The following is a 16,561-nucleotide window of genomic DNA, read 5'->3' as shown; positions in this document are numbered from 1 at the left end:
TCCTCATCAACCTCCAAATCGGTCCAATCCAGCACATGGACGGATCCGGCTCATACTTCCGAAGCATACTAACGTGAAACACGTCATGCACTTTGGATAACTGCAGCGGCAAGGCCAAACGATAGGCAACCTCGCCAATCCTCTCAAGGATCTCAAAGGGACCAATAAACCGAGGGGACAACTTCCCACTTTTCCCGAATCTCATCAAACCCCGCCTAGGTGATATTTTCAAAAAAACATGATCACCCGTCTCAAATGCCAAAGGCCTCCTCCTACGATCGACATAACTCTTTTGGCGACTCTGGGCTGTGACAAGCCTCCTATAGATAAGCTCAACCTTCTCCGTCGTTTCCCTCACCAACTCCAAGCCTAACAAAGATGCATCACCCACCTCGGCCCAACAAACTGGAGACCTACACGGTCGGCCATACAATGCCTCAAATGGTGCCATACCGATAGTCGACTGAAAACTGTTATTATAGGCAAACTCCACTAGGGGCAAGTGCCTCTCCCATGACCCACTAAAGTCAAGAACGCACCTTCGACGCATATCCTCAAGGATCTAAATAGTACGCTCGGACTGTCCGTCAGTCTGAGGATGATAAGCTGTGTTAAAGGTCAATTTAGTGCCCAAGGCACTCTGCAAACTCTGCCACAACCTAGCAGTAAAACGAGGATCTCTATCAGAGACGATTGACACTGGGACCTTGTGCAACCTCACTATGTCCCGAATATACAAGTCACCAAGATGATCTATCGAATCTCTCACGCGCATAGGGATAAAGTGCGCCGACTTAGTCAATCGGTCTACAACCACCCAAATAGCATCATTACCCCGCTGAGTCCTCGGAAGACCTACAACGAAGTCCATAGTGACATGTTCCCACTTCCACTCGGCTATAGGCAAGGGTTGTAACAAACCCGCTGGCCTCTGATGCTCGGCCTTCACTTGCTGACAAGTAAGGCACTTCGACACGAAAACTGCCACATCTCTCTTCATACCCTGCCACCAAAACTGGCGACCCAAATCACGATACATCTTGGTGCCTCCCGGATGCACCGCAAGGCGTGAATGGTAAAACTCTCGGAGTACCTCCTCTCAGCAAGACTCCGGCACAAACAAATGGTCTCGGTATCTCACACTTAGGTCGGGATACACAGACAAACCCTTCTCAGCCTTTCCGTTGGAGATCTTCTCTCGGAGGGATTCTACCTCAAGGTCACCTCCCTGTGCCTCTAACACTCGATTCACAAGTGTAGGCTGCGCAACAATAGAGAACAAGGCCGCAGCCTCAACGGATTCGCCCAGAAGCAAATCAAACTCGCCAAGTGCACCCAACATCTCCCACTCCCGGATGGCTATACAAGCTACATCACTAATGGATTTCCTACTAAGGGTATCAGCCACAATATTGGCCTGGTGATAGTGCAACTCGAAGTCATAGTCCTCAATGAACTTCATCCACCTCCTCTGCCTCAAATTCAAGTCTCTCTGTGTAAACAGGTACTTCAAACTCTTATGATCCGAGAATACCTCGAATCTCTCACCATAAAGGTAGTGCCTCCAAATCTTCAAGGCAAAAATTACTGCTGCTAGTTCTAGGTCGTGAGTAGGGTAATTCCTCTCGTGAATCTTCAACTGACGTGAGCCATAGGCTACCACTTTCCCTTCTTGCATCAACACACAACCCAAACCCTCTCGTGAGGCATCACAATAAACTGCATAACCCAAACCTCTCTCTGGGATAATCAACACAGGAGTGGTGGTCAATCTAACTTTCAACTCTTGCAACGACTTTTCACAAGTCTCACTCCATACAAACTTGACCCCTTTCCGCGTCAATCTAGTCAATGGCGAAGCTAGCCTGGAGAAATCTCTCACAAACCGGCGGTAATACCCAGCTAATCCCAGAAAACTACGGATCTCAAAAACACTCTTAGGCTGTGCCCAATCTTGCACTGCCTCTATCTTGGATGTATCAACAGACACCCCTTCCCTGGAAACCACATGGCCTAAGAACTTGACCTCTCCTAGCCAGAATTCACATTTCCCAAACTTGGCATACAACCTATGGGCTCTAAGCAACTCGAGCACCACTCTCAAGTGTTCCTCGTGCTCCTCCTCTGAAGGCGAATAAATTAGGATGTCGTCCACGAAGACGACTACAAAATGATCTAAGAATTCCCGAAATATCCGGTTCATCAAGTCTATAAACACTGCCGGTGCATTGGTGAGCCCAAAAGGCATCACCAAAAACTCATAGTGGCCATACTGCGTACGGAATGCCGTCTTCGGAATATCCTCATTCCTGACCCTCAACTGGTGGTAACCCGATCTAAAGTCTATCTTAGAGAAACAACGGGAACCCTTCAACTGGTCAAACAGATCATCTACACGGGGCATAGGGTACTTATTCTTAACCGTAGCCCGATTCAACTTTCGATAATCGATACAAAGTCTCAAGGCACCATCCTTCTTTTTAGCAAAGAGGGTCGGTGCTCCCCACGGTGAAACACTAGGGCAGACAAACCTTATCCAGCAACTCCTGGAGTTGAATCTTCAACTCACTCAACTCGGCTGGGGCAAAATGGTAAGGTGCCATGGAAATTGGCGCCGTGCCGGGCTCTAAGTCAATAGAGAACTCGATCTCTCGATGAGGTGGTAAACTAACAAGGTCCTCAGGAAAAACATCCGAATACTCGCAAACCACTCTCGGCAATACAGTCTGGGTCTCATCACATTCACTACTCATAAAGCTAGCGAGGAGACCACTAAGCTCACTCCGCCCTCGTGGATCATATACTGGTGGTAACACACTACCAACCCGATCCCCCAAGAAATGGAAACAATCCCCGCTCAAGGTACAAAAAGTGACCCTCTGGTGGTAACAATCAATAACTGCTCGGTATGACGATAACCAATCCATACCCAAAATAACATCAAAACCCGACATAGCCATAACTACAAATGAAAATGGAAGTCGGCGGTCAGCGACCTCTATGTCGCACCATTTACACCCTTGTTTCAAAATCAATTCACCCCCTACAGGTGATACTGCACAAATAGGAGATGCTAATTGTGCCAACTCCAAACCCAAAACAGATGCAAATGCAGCAGGTATAAAAGAATGGGATGCACTTGTATCAATCAACACATTAGCAACCGAGTTGAAAAACAAAAAGGTACCTCTCAGAACAGATGGAGCCGGTACTAGATCCTGCACGGTAATAGCATACACACGCCCTATAGGCCCCTGATCTACCTGCTCACCTTTCGGAGCAAAAGACTGGTGCACAGACTGAGACGATGAAGCCCCCTGATTGGCCCTCAAGGCCTGAACAGACTGTGCTGGCTGCGAACTTTGCGTCTGTCTCAAACCAGACGCACCGGGTGTACCACCAAACTGTGGGCAGAACCTCTTTAGGTGCCCTGCCTGACCACACTGGTAACAAGAGGACGATCGGCCTCTGCCCTGACTCTGGCTCTGAGGTCGAGCCGAAGATGAAGCTGCTCCCTGACTTATTCCCCTCTGCGGGCAAGATGGAGACTTGTGGCCCAGCTGACCACACTTGAAACAGGTAAAGTCTCCCTGGCTGCCTCTCCCAGAACCCGAACTCAGTATTGGAAAGGTAGATCTCACCAAGGCACTCTGGGACTGCTGAGGGTTAGAACTCCTCTGCCTCCTACCATCCCCCTAGCTATCCTGACTCTTCTTGGAGCCCCTCATCCTCTCCTCCTCCTCCATCATAGTCTCCATATGGGTCGCGGCATCCACAAGACGCCCATACTCCCGGATCATGGATCCCCCAACTCTCATCTTGAGGCCATGCCTCAACTTCCTTTCAAACTCGATGCAACGGCATTTCTCAAACGCCACAAGCTCAGGTGTAAACCTGGATAAACTAGTAAATGCAGCCTCAAACTCGACCACTGATAAACTCAGCTGCTTGAGCTGACAAAACTGGTCCCTCGGCTTCTCCCTGACAGTTGGGGCTAAGAACTTCTCCTGGAAAGCATCTACAAAAGCCTCCCATGTACCACTAACACGGCCTCTCATGAACTTCCACCACTGACCCGCATCCCCCTTAAGCTGGAAAGATGCCAAGGTCACCTTCAATGCCCCGTCTTCGATGCCAATCATCTCAAACGTCTTGGTCATCTGTTCCAACCACTCATTAGCCTTAAGTGGCTCCTTGGGATCCCCAACAAACTCATTCGGATTAGACCGGAAGAACTCTCTCTTCAGAAAGGATGGCCCTACATCAACAACCTAGGCCTGAACTGGATTCTCAGTTATGAGAATGCCTATGGATTCTCTCATAGCTCCTGCTATCTCGCGGGCTAAGGCACCCATGGCCTGCTGCCCCGCTGGCTCAGCCACATTAGCCTGACTAACCCCCTCCTTCTGCGCCGGAATCTTATCCGGTATAGGCATCTCCTGCCTCCTAGGTCTACCTCGCCTACCACCACGTCCCCGTCCTGACATCCTAATAAAGGTAACGAAAAACATTAACACATTCACAAATGTGCCGAAGCTATGACACTTGCGTCCTAATGCAATGGACAACTGTAATTCACTCCACGTAAGCACATAATCATATAAGCACATAATCACATAAGCACTTACGAATTTCATTTCTGGATAATGATAGTCCCGAGGCGTTACTAGAGTTCTGGCTAGAAACAGCATTGATCAAGTGCTTTTCCAACAAGACTCACAGAAACCCAAGGATCCAATCAACATCCTAGAAACTAAATCCCATACCCAAATAGCCACATAAACATGTTATCATATAAGCATACAACACTACATCTAAGTCTCTATCAAGCGAGACGAGCCCATTGTGGTACTAACCACTTCCCGCGTACCTAAAGTATTCAAACCCGGTACGCTTTGATACCAAGTTGTAACGCCCTCAAAAATAAACCCATCATAACATACATTCACGATAAATAGAAGAGATTTCATATTACAATCATCAGAGTATTCTTACAAAAGGTATTAAATGTTGACAACAAAAGTAAATGCCCTATAGGCTTACAATTTTCCAAGTCAACACTTGGTTACAAAAAGAGAGTACTAACTCTACACAAAGTAAGCCCCTGGCTTGATATACATGTAATACAACAAAACAACAAAAGTAGTTTGACAGCCCCAAGCCTCCCAAGCTACGACCTGAAAATGATGTCCCATATAGGGTGAGCCAATGCCCAGTAGAGATATGCTAAACATAATATGAGCAATAACTAAAACATTACCACTTGATAAATGTTTAACTCATATATACTAACATACAGTACAATCCCGTTCCATAAACCTTCACTTAACAAAACTCAACTTATAAACACGGCTCAAAACCTGGCTAAACAACTTAAGCGAGACTACATCTCAAGCCAACAATACTTCAAACTACTATTTAACGAAAATTGCGTCCGCGGTATTCAGCACCCATGTGTAATTATTTTCTCATGGCCATTTCACGAAAATTTCATCCGCGGAACTCGGCACCCATGTATAGATGTTTTCGGATTGCCATTTTATGAAAATTTCATCCGGGGGATCCGACACCCATGTATAGATATTTTTGAATTGCCATTTTACGAAAATTGCGTCCGCGGGATTCGGCACCCATGTGTAATTATTTTCGAATGGCCATTTTACGGAAATTTCATCCGCGGGATTCGGCACCCATGTATACAAATACTCAACTTGATTAGTTTTAATTCACCTAATCATCATGCAATGTCTACAACAATCAAGACTATCCTCCACCGATAGTCCAAAGCAATTATTTCTAAACAGACAATAAATGCACCAACAGGTAAATTATCAACAATTTCAAAGGTGAGTGATTAATGAATTCAACTCCACCATTCTACCTCATAATGAGCTAATTTCATTATTCCCAACTCAATTTCATAAATTAACTCATAGCAAAAAATTAGGGCTTTCTCCCTCTTTTTATCTACAATGACCTAAAGGTCCCAAATATCCTCAACAACAACAACAACATCATTTTAAGACCCAAGATACACATTATAAGTCAAAATAATCAAACCCCTCTTTATTCATTTTGAAACCCTAACACCCCAAAATTACCCATTATCAACATTACATCAAAATGACCAATAGTTTATGTCAAAGACCATAGAAATGAGTAGTTATCCCTACCTCAAGAGATGAAACCCAAAGGAGATGATGAAGAAATCCCGAAGTGCTCCAAATCAAGAAATTTTCGGATTGATAGGAAGCCCACACCAAGCTCTACACTTTTTGTAAAGGCTCAAGGGTAGGAGATCACTCTAACTAGATCAAATCCTAGAGAGAAGGTAGAGTTCTAGAGTGAGGTGCTCTCCAATGGTGGTTTTCGAAAAGTAAGAGAGAGAAAAGAAATCAAAAAGTGATCCAAAAAAGTCAAACTCGGACTGATATAAAAGTCACCTCGCTCGAGCTTGGGAACCCCGCTCGTGCGTCAGACACAGACTCACGCTCGAGCGTCAAAAGCGCCGCTCGAGCGTCGATTGCACACTTCCAGAAGTTTGCAGGCGGTGGTCCCCGCTTGAGCGTCAAACTCCCCGCTCGAGCGGAAGAACAAAATCAAAGGTTCAAGCTCGAGCGTCAAAACTCCTGCTCGAGCGTATGAAGACTTGCAGAGAAAAAATACTGGGAGATGGAAATTCACGCTCAAGCGTCAAAACGCCCGCTCGAGTAAAGAAGTAACAACAAAGGGCCCGCTCGAGCGTCAAAAGCCCCGCTCGAGCGTGAAGGCCAAATTCTGGGCATCAACCTTTGGTTTCAAAGCATAACCGACCTGTTTCAAACCTGTCCAACACAACCCAAGACTCAAATACAAAGAGTAAAGGATGGAAATGAGAATGAAACAACAACACATCCACAGAACCGAGTCCGGAATATAATAAATAAAGAGAGGAAAAACCAGGATCGCTATAACTGGCTCTTAGTACACAGGCGATAACTGTAGTTTTCAATATGACTCGACGACTACAAGCAAGAATACAAAAAAATTAGCAATTGGAAGACGAGGTGTGCTTTTTAAAACAACAACTGGCTAATACTCGTCAGGAGAAGAGAGAACTAGAAAGGAAAAATTCGCAGTTGGAGAATGCGGTGCAATATTATGCAACGGTTATAATGCCAAGACTTACAGAAGTTGAAAATAAAGAGGCATGTAAAGGAGGCTCATGAAAAGTTGCTAAAAGAAGTGAAACGCAAAAAATTTGTGAAGCTTTCTTAAACTGTACATGTAATCAAGCAATAGTTTCTCATTTTGAAATAAAATTGCAAGCATTTATCTTTGAAAATTTTGTTTGTCTTTTCTATATATAAAAAAAAAAAAATTGTTGATGCAGATACTCCTAAAATTATGCATAGAATATACATACAAACGCACTCTGAAGATTTTTTTTTTTTTTTAAAATTTCAAAATACTACATAATATGAGTCTCCTCCTAAATTAATGCACTAAAAATTACACAAATTGTAAGAAACAAATTACCAATTTATAAAACCAAGGGCCATTAAAATCCGACCATAAACAACTACACCGAGTGTGCTAACATAAAAAGAGAAAATACAAATAAAAATAATTTCTTCATACCAGGTAGAAGCAATTGTTATTAAATACAAGAGAGTTTGTACCACATACAACCATGTAAGAAATATAACAAAGTGCAAAAACAATTTTAACATATTGATACGGAAAAAGATGTTAGTGGATGTAAAATTTGTCGACGACGATGAAGATCGGTGACAATGGTGAAAAACGGTGATGTAAATCTGCGTCGATGGAGATAATTGGAAAGAACAGTGAAGATCGGTAGATCGAAAATAGATCTTCATAAATCAGTGATGGATTTATGTAGATTTGGGATCGATCTTGATAGATCGGTGAGGGATTTGGGTTGATGATGATGGTGGTGATTGTCACGACCCAAACCCGCCTCTAAGGATTTAGCATCATAACCGGCTAGTAACTCGTGATTACGAAAGGCCTGTTTAATAGTAATAATAGTAGTACAGTATAAAAGGGGCTGGCGGAAGCCAAACGGTAAATAGAAGATGTCCAATGAGCTGTGAAAATCTGAATGAAAAAATACTTTTATAGACTAGTCCACATCATAACCATAAACATATATACATATCAGATACACGTAACATTCAGGGTAGGGATCCAATCCCTTCACCATAATTGTACAACCAAAAGTCTTAAGCATTCATTGCAAACAGAGACAAAAGGATGAATCTGAGACACCCCAAAACAGCCTTGGCTTGAACGGACTCGGAACCTCAAAGTGAGGTACAATAGTTGGCTTGACAAAACATGAGCTTAACTTGATGCTCCTAGCTTCGGTCCGGTGCCTGGCCACCTACATACATATAAAAACAGTGAGCTAAAGCACAGCGAATAACAAATACGTAAAGAGGTTAAGAATGAATGTCCTTTCAATAATTAAAATAGTCATTTGCATCAATAGATCAGTTATTTAATCAACGACTCATATTTTTTGCCATATCAATCAATTAGAAATCATAGCAGTCATACGTGGTACATCCAATAGCAAGATAGTACTGTAGGTCTTAATAGACCGAACAGTCAGTTGATGGCCATCAAAACAGTAAACAGTAGTAGTTCCCAACATTGGAACTGATAGAGATCTCTGTAATAGTAGCAGTAACAGTAACAGTAAGCTGCTATGGATGCCATGAGTACAGTTTGCAAATAGGACAAACATTCGTTCAGTAAACAATGTCATTTCAGAAAGCAGTATAGTCAATCATTCAGAAATAATTATAATTGAACGTATCTTTACAATATTGTTACTCACAGGTTACTGAGCTATAGGTAGGCTAATCAGCGTTCTCGGGTGCCAACCCTACACAGTTACAGAACGAACACACACTTAGTACACACTCGGGATTAACAACTTAGCCCCTATTTGGCTTGGTGTGGTTCTATAACATTATCCTCATTAAGATGCTTTAAACATGGCCTAGGAATGCCTAGGATGGAATGAGGATGCAAAGATGTACTTTCAAACACTTTTCAAAATTTACTGAAAATAGGGGTCTCGCTCGAGCGTGGCTTTCCCCGCTTGAGCGAGCTTACCAAAACAGAGGAGTCGCTCGAGCGTAGACTCCCCAGCTCGAGCGGTCAGTAAAAATGAAAAAAGTACTGGTTGCTGAAATTCTCTACTCGATGCTCGCTCGAGCGTGAGACACAGTTCCTCGCTCGAGCGTAGGTATCGTCGCTCGAGCATGCGTCTGCACACGCAAAAACCTGAGAGCTTGCAATTTACGCTCGAGCCAGCATTCCGTCGCTCGAGTGAGAGTCTGAGAACAAAAGTGGTCGCTCGAGCGTGGAAGCCAAAATCTGGGTTTTCCAAATTTGCTTCCAAAGCTCAAACCAAGAATCAAACATACCAAAACTCATCCTTTTGGGCCAATTTTCTGGAAAACACTTAAAAACTCATAATACAACATGTTTTGAAGATCATTTTATAAAATCAAAGCCCAAAAGTATGCCAATTGAACACAATTCCAATGAAACTTTCATGAACAATGCAAGAACATAACATGCATGAGTTCTTATGAACTCTAATGCTCCAAAACATGATCAAATGCAATATTAAACTCTAAAACATGATACATTCTTGGACTACAACTAAAATATGAACATGCATGTAAGAATTTCATGAAAAATAACTTCAAACTCTATGATATGGACATGCATGCATGAATTCACTCTCAAATCAACACTTTAAGCTAATTCTTGACTCAAATCGCCAATTTTTCCATAAACCAAGCATGAAACAACTTAAATTCATAATTAAGGGAATGAATATCTTACCTTAAGTCTTGAATTCCAAGTGTGTTAGCTCAAAAATGCAATTCTCCTTCAATTCTTCTAATTTTCCAAGCCAATCTCTAGATGAATCAATTTTCTCCCACTCTCTCTCTCACTCACGGTTTGGTCTTGAGGAAGGAAAAGATGATGCATCAAAATGTGAATAAGGTGTGCAACAAGGTATATGCCCATTCAATGGCAAAACATGTAATTAACCTAGATTCAATTAATTTAGGATTGTTTATTCTAATTTAATCATTCTAAATTGAATTTTAATTAAACCTACTATAAAATTCTATAAATCCTCATTAGCATGTAGCACTAACCAATTTCTGAATCAGTCACCGATAAGGCTTTCAATTCGCAATTCGAAATTAAAACATGAACAGATCATTCAATGACAAACAGATAGAAATGCATTTAAAATAACACACTCACACAACAATTTAGAATTTCATCCTAATCAATTACTTATCATACTTAATCACAATTTAACGCTAATTAGAGGTGAGGGTTGTCATAGTCTTCCCCCCTTAAAAAGAGTTTGGTCCTCCAAACTCGAATTACCTTCATTTTGGAAGAACACTGGATCTAGAAGGAACAATTCAGAATATCTTTTCATCATATCGTCTTCCCTTTCCCAAGTGGCATAAACGCCACCACGGTTTTGCCAATCCACTTTCACTAACGGGATTTCCTTATTTCTCAACTTCTTGATTCGTCGGTTTACAATCTGAATAGGCCGTTCTTCATAAGTGTAATCATCACTTAACACCACACGGGTAGGTTCAATAACATGGAAGGGATCTTGAAGATAATCCCTCAACATTGAAATATGGAAGACATTATGCATATGCTCCATTTCAGGAGGAAACGCTACTTGGTACACCACTGGATTAATCTTTTCAATGATTTCATATGGCCCATATCTCGGTGCTAGCTTACCCTTAGCCCCAAAACGGGTCTGTCCTTTCATTGGTGTCACTTTAACAAAAACATGATCACCCACTTCATATTCCCTGTCTCGCCTTCATACATCCGCATAACTTTTCTGTCTGCTTTGTGCGGTTTTCAATCTTTGTTGAATCAGTTTCACATTTTCTGTGGTCTCGTGTACAATCTCGGGCCCAAGTAAAGGCCCATCTCTAACTTTTGCCCAGCAAATAGGAGACCGACATTTTCTGCCATATAAAGCCTTGAAAGGCGCCATACCAATGCTCGAGTGAAAACTGTTGTTGTAGACGAATTTAACTAAAGGTAAATGACTTTCCCAATTTCCTTAGAAGTCAAGAACACACATACGCAGTGAGTCTTCCAGAGTCTGGATGGTTCTTTCTGATTAGCCATCTGTCTGAGGATGGTATGCACTACTCAGTCTCAATTTGGTACCCAATGCCGTTTGCTGACTTTGCCAGAATCTCGATGTAAACTTCGAGTCCCTATTAGAAACAATAGACACAGGCACTCCATGCAATCTGACAATCTCATCAATATAAATTGTAGCCAATTTGTCTGCATTATCAATTGTTTTGATAGGTAAGAAGTGAGCAGATTTAGTCAATCGATCAATAATAACCCAAATTGAATCCATACCTTTACTGGAGCGAGGCAATCCGACAATGAAATCCATAGTAATATGTTCCCATTTCCACTCCGGTATTGGTAAGGGCTGAAGTAAGCCTGCGGGTCGTTGATGTTCAGCTTTGACTTGTTGGCAATGTAGGCATTTCAACACAAACTCGGCAATTTCTTTCTTCATTCCTGGCCACCAGAAATTAAGTTTCAAGTCTTGGTACATTTTTGTATTTCCTGGATAGATGGAAAGTTTTGAATTGTGGCCTTCCTGCAAAATTCGCCTTTTCAGTTCGGAATCATTTGGTACACACAGCCTTCCTTGAAATTTCAATACATTGTTTTCAATTTTAAAATCTAGCCTTGGTTTGGATTCCCGTTCATCAATGATCTTTTTCAAAAAGTCATCTTGGTGTTGTTTTTCTTTAATCTCCTCAATAAGTGCCGATTGAGCAGAAGTAATAGCCAATGTTCCACCTTGTTCTTGTAGGACAATCTTAACTTCAAATTTCTTAAGATCACATAGCAGTTCTTTCTGTCCGGTGAGTAAACAGGCCAAATTCCCAATTGATTTCCGACTAAGTACATTAGCAACGGTGTTAGCTTTCCTTGGATGGTACAAAATTTACAAGTCATAGTCCTTTATCAGTTCTAACCATCTCTGTTGTCTCATGTTTAACTCTTTCTATGTAAAGAAATATTTCAAACTCTTGTGATCTGTGTACACCTCACATGTTGCCCCATATAGGTAGTGACGCCAAATTTTTAATGCAAATACTACTGCAGCAAGTTCTAAGTCATGAGTTGGGTAATTCTTTTCGTGTGGCCTCAGTTATCGGGAAGCATACGCAATAACTCTACCATTCTGCATTAACACACATCCCAAACCCTTATGAAAAGCATCACTAAAAATAGTAAATCCATTCGTACCTGAGGATAGGGTGAGAATCGGTGTAGTCACAAGTTGAGTCTTCATTTCTTGGAAAGCTGATTCCCCCTGATCAGTCCAGTCAAATGATGTTCTCTTTTGGGTCAACTGAGTCAATGGTAGAACAATTTTGGAAAAATCTTTCACAAGCCTCCTGTAGTACCCGGCTAAACCCAAGAAACTCCGAACTTCAGTAACATTAGTCGGTCTAGGCCAATTCACCACTGCTTCAATCTTCTGTGGGTCAACTGAAATGCCATCCTTACTAATCACATGCCCCAAAAAACATAACATTATCAAGCCAAAATTCACACTTTGTTAGTTTTGCATACAGTTTCTGTTATCTTAAGGTCTGTAAAGCAATTCTCAAATGACATTCATGTTCTTCCTTACTCTTGGAATAAATCAAAATGTCATCTATAAAAACAACCACAAATTCATCGAGGAATAGTTTGAAAATTCTGTTCATAAGGTCCATAAATGTAGCAGGCGCATTAGTAACTCTGAAAGGCATAACAAGAAATTCATAATGTCCGTACCTCGTTCGGAAGGTGGTCTGTTCAATGTCCTCTGTTTTGACTTTCAACTGATGATATTCGGATCTAAGGTCAATTTTGGAGAAAACTTGAGCACCTTGCAATTGGTCAAATAAATCATCAATACGAGGCAATGGGTACTTATTTTTCACTGTCACCTTGTTCAATTCGCGATAGTCAATGCAAAGTCTTAGTGAGCCGTCTTTCTTTTTCATAAATAAAACTGGTGCGCTCCACGGTGAAGTATTGGGCCTGATGAACTTCTTATCCAACAATTCTTGCAGCTGAATTTTTAATTCTTTCAATTCAGTAGGTGTCATTTTGTACGGAGCTTTAGAAATTGGCTGTGTACTCGGTAACACTTCAATAGTGAACTCGATCTCCCTATCAATCAAATCCCCTGGCAAGTCATCTGGAAAAACATTTGGGAATTCTCTGACTATAGGAATACTGTTTACATTAGCTTTAGTATCAGCAGGTACAGTCAATATGCAACATAAATACCCTTTACACCCCTTTTTAATTAATTTGAATGCTTTCATGGACGAAATCAGGTATGGGGGAGGTACTACACCAACTCCGTTAAGCACAAATTCAGGCAATCTAGGTGGACGAAAAACAACTTGTTTCGTTACACAATCTATGGAAGCATGATATTTTGTTAACCAATCCATTCCCAAAATTACATCGAAATGGTCAATATTCAAAGGCAGTAAGTCAACATACAAAAGTACATCCCCAATAACAATCTCACATGCAGGATACACATAAGCACAAGTCATAGATCCCCCAGCAGGTGAAGATACAACTAACAAATAATTCATGGGTTCTAGTGGTCTATTTAATTTTTGTGAAAAAGCATGCGAGACAAATGAATGTGTAGACCCCGAATCAATTAGAATATAGGCATTTTGAGCACAAATTGAGAGTATACCTGACATGACTGTCTCGGTGTTCTGCACATCTCCCGATACGAGTGCAAACACCTGACCTTGCCTTAAAGGCTCATTTCCAGTAGCTTTAGGATTGGGTTTTGGTGTAACAGTTGACGCTGTGGCACTAGCTGCAGCCTTACTATTGCCTTGAGACGTGGAAGGGCAATCTTTGACCATGTGACCCACCTTGCCACACTTGTAACAAGCCCCAGAAATTTTGTAGCAAACCCCCTTATGTCTTTTGCCACATTCGGAGCAGGGTGGTATGGAACTGTTTCCCTGACTAGAGCTGCTTATTGACCCTGTGTTTTGCTTTTTATTCAAGGAGTTATTTCGACCCTTTTTGAAATTGAAGCCTCGCCTCTTACCCCGTCATTCGGTCACCGGTGTCTTAGTCTGTTGCAATGCAGTGACATTTGCCTCGGCCATAATTGCTCGATCAAGGACATCCACATATTTGAGTAGTTTCAAAACATTGATTCGATCAAGTATCTCTACATTAAGCCCGCCTTCAAACTTCCTGGCCTTTTTATAATCAGTATCAACCATGTATGGTGCATATCGGGCGAGTTCAGTGAACTTAGATTCATACTCTGCTACTGACATGGTGCCCTGCTTCAACTGTTCAAATTCAGTTACCTTGCGATCTCGGACACACTGGGGAAAGTATTTCTCATAAAAGGCTTCTTTAAACTGAGCCCAAGTCATAGCATTGCTTGTATCACGAATCAGCATCCACTACCGTCTAGCCTCTTCTTGTAAGGCAAATGTAGCCAATAATACTTTGTGCGCCTCCGAACAAGGAAACACTTCGAACAACTTTTCGGTTTCTAAAACCCATGCTTCGGCCTTTAATGGCTCAAGACCTCCTTGGAACGTTGGTGGCTTCATTTTGTTGAACTTCTGTGTCAAAGCAATTACATCATCATTGATATTCGGTTCTGGCTGTACTGGAGGAGGTGGGGGTTGTTGGTTTTGTTGTTGCCTTAGGGCCCCGGTCAACAGTTCAACCATTCTTTCCAACCTCGTCATTCTTGCTTCAGATGATTCAGGTTCATTGGCATTTCTTGCATTCTCCGTTTCACCATATGCAATACGGTAATAATAAACATAGGAAATTGCTTACTCAAGCACATTAGCACATATATTCATATCATGGCCACACACACTTTCTCATGCTCATGCAATGCCTTAATTACTTTTCTAGGACATCTTATAGCTCATTTGGACACGTGTGTGCGGTATAACTCGTGCTCTAATACCACTCTGTCATGACCCAAACCCGCCTCTAAGGGTTTAGCATCGTAACCGGCCAGTAACCCGTGATTACCAAAGGCCTGCTTAATAGTAATAACAGCAGTACAGTATAAAAGGGGCTGGTGGAAGCCAAACAGAAAATAGAAGATGTCCAATGAGCTGTGAAAATCTGAATGGAAAAAGACTTTTATAGACTAGTCCACATCATAACCATAAATATATATACATATTAGATACACGTAACATACAGGTTAGGGATCCAATCCCTTCACCATAACTGTACAAGCAAAAGTCTTAAGCATTCATTACAAACAGAGACAAAATGGTGAATCTGAGACACCCGAGACACCCCAAAACAGCCTTGGCTTGAACGGACTCGGAATCTCGAAGTGAGGCATAATAGTTGGCTTGACAAAACATGAGCTTAACTTGACGCTCCTAGCTTCGGTCCGGTGCCTGGCCATCTACATACATATATAAATAGTGAGCTAAAACCCAGTGAATAACAAATGCGTAAAGGGGTCAAGAATGAATGTCCTTTTAATAATTAAAACAGTCATTTGCATCAGTAGATAGTTATTCAATCAGTGGCTTATATTTCATGCCATATCAGTCAATTAGAAATCATAGTAGTCATACGTGGTACATCCAATAGCAAGACAGTACAGTAGGTCTTAATAGACCGAACAGTCAGTTGATGGCCATCAAAACAGTAAACAGTAGTAGTTCCCAACATTGGAACTGACAGAGATCTCTGTAATAGTAGCAGTAACAATAACAGTAACAGTAACAATAACAGTAACAGTACAGTAGCAGTAATAGTAACAGTAACATTAAGTTGCTATGGATGCCACGACTACAGTTTGCAAATAGAACAAACATTCGTTCAGTAAACAATGTCATTTTAGAAAGCAGTACAGTCAATCGTTCAGAAATAATTATAATTGAACGTATCTTTACAACATTGTTACTCACAAGTTACTAAGGTATAGGCAGGCTAATCAGCGTCCTCGGGTGCCAACCCTACACGGTTGCAGAACGAACACACACTAAGTACACACTCGAGATTAACAACTTAGCCCCTATTTGGCTTGGTGTGGTTCTATAACATTATCCTCATTAAGATGCTTTAAACATGGCTTAGGAATGCCTAGGATGGAATGAGAATGCAAAGATGTACTTTCAAACACTTTTCAAAATTTGTTGAAAACAGGGGTCTCGCTCGAGCGTAGCTTTCCCCCCTCGAGCAAGCTTACCAAAATAGAGGGGTTGCTCGAGCGTAGACTCCCCAGCTCGAGCGGTCAGTAAAAATGAAAAAAGTACTGGTTGCTGAAATTCTCTGCTCGATGCTCGCTCGAGCGTGAGACACAGTTCCTCGCTCGAGCGTAGGTATCGTCGCTCGAGCGTGCATCTGCACACGCAAAAACCTGAGAGCTTGCAATTTATGCTCGAGCCGGCATTCCGTC

Source organism: Camellia sinensis, chromosome 8 (assembly GCF_055761805.1).
Source record: "Camellia sinensis isolate YWXY chromosome 8, ASM5576180v1, whole genome shotgun sequence".
In the NCBI taxonomy this organism is placed as follows: domain Eukaryota; kingdom Viridiplantae; phylum Streptophyta; class Magnoliopsida; order Ericales; family Theaceae; genus Camellia; species Camellia sinensis.
Note: the sequence above shows the minus strand (reverse complement) of the source record.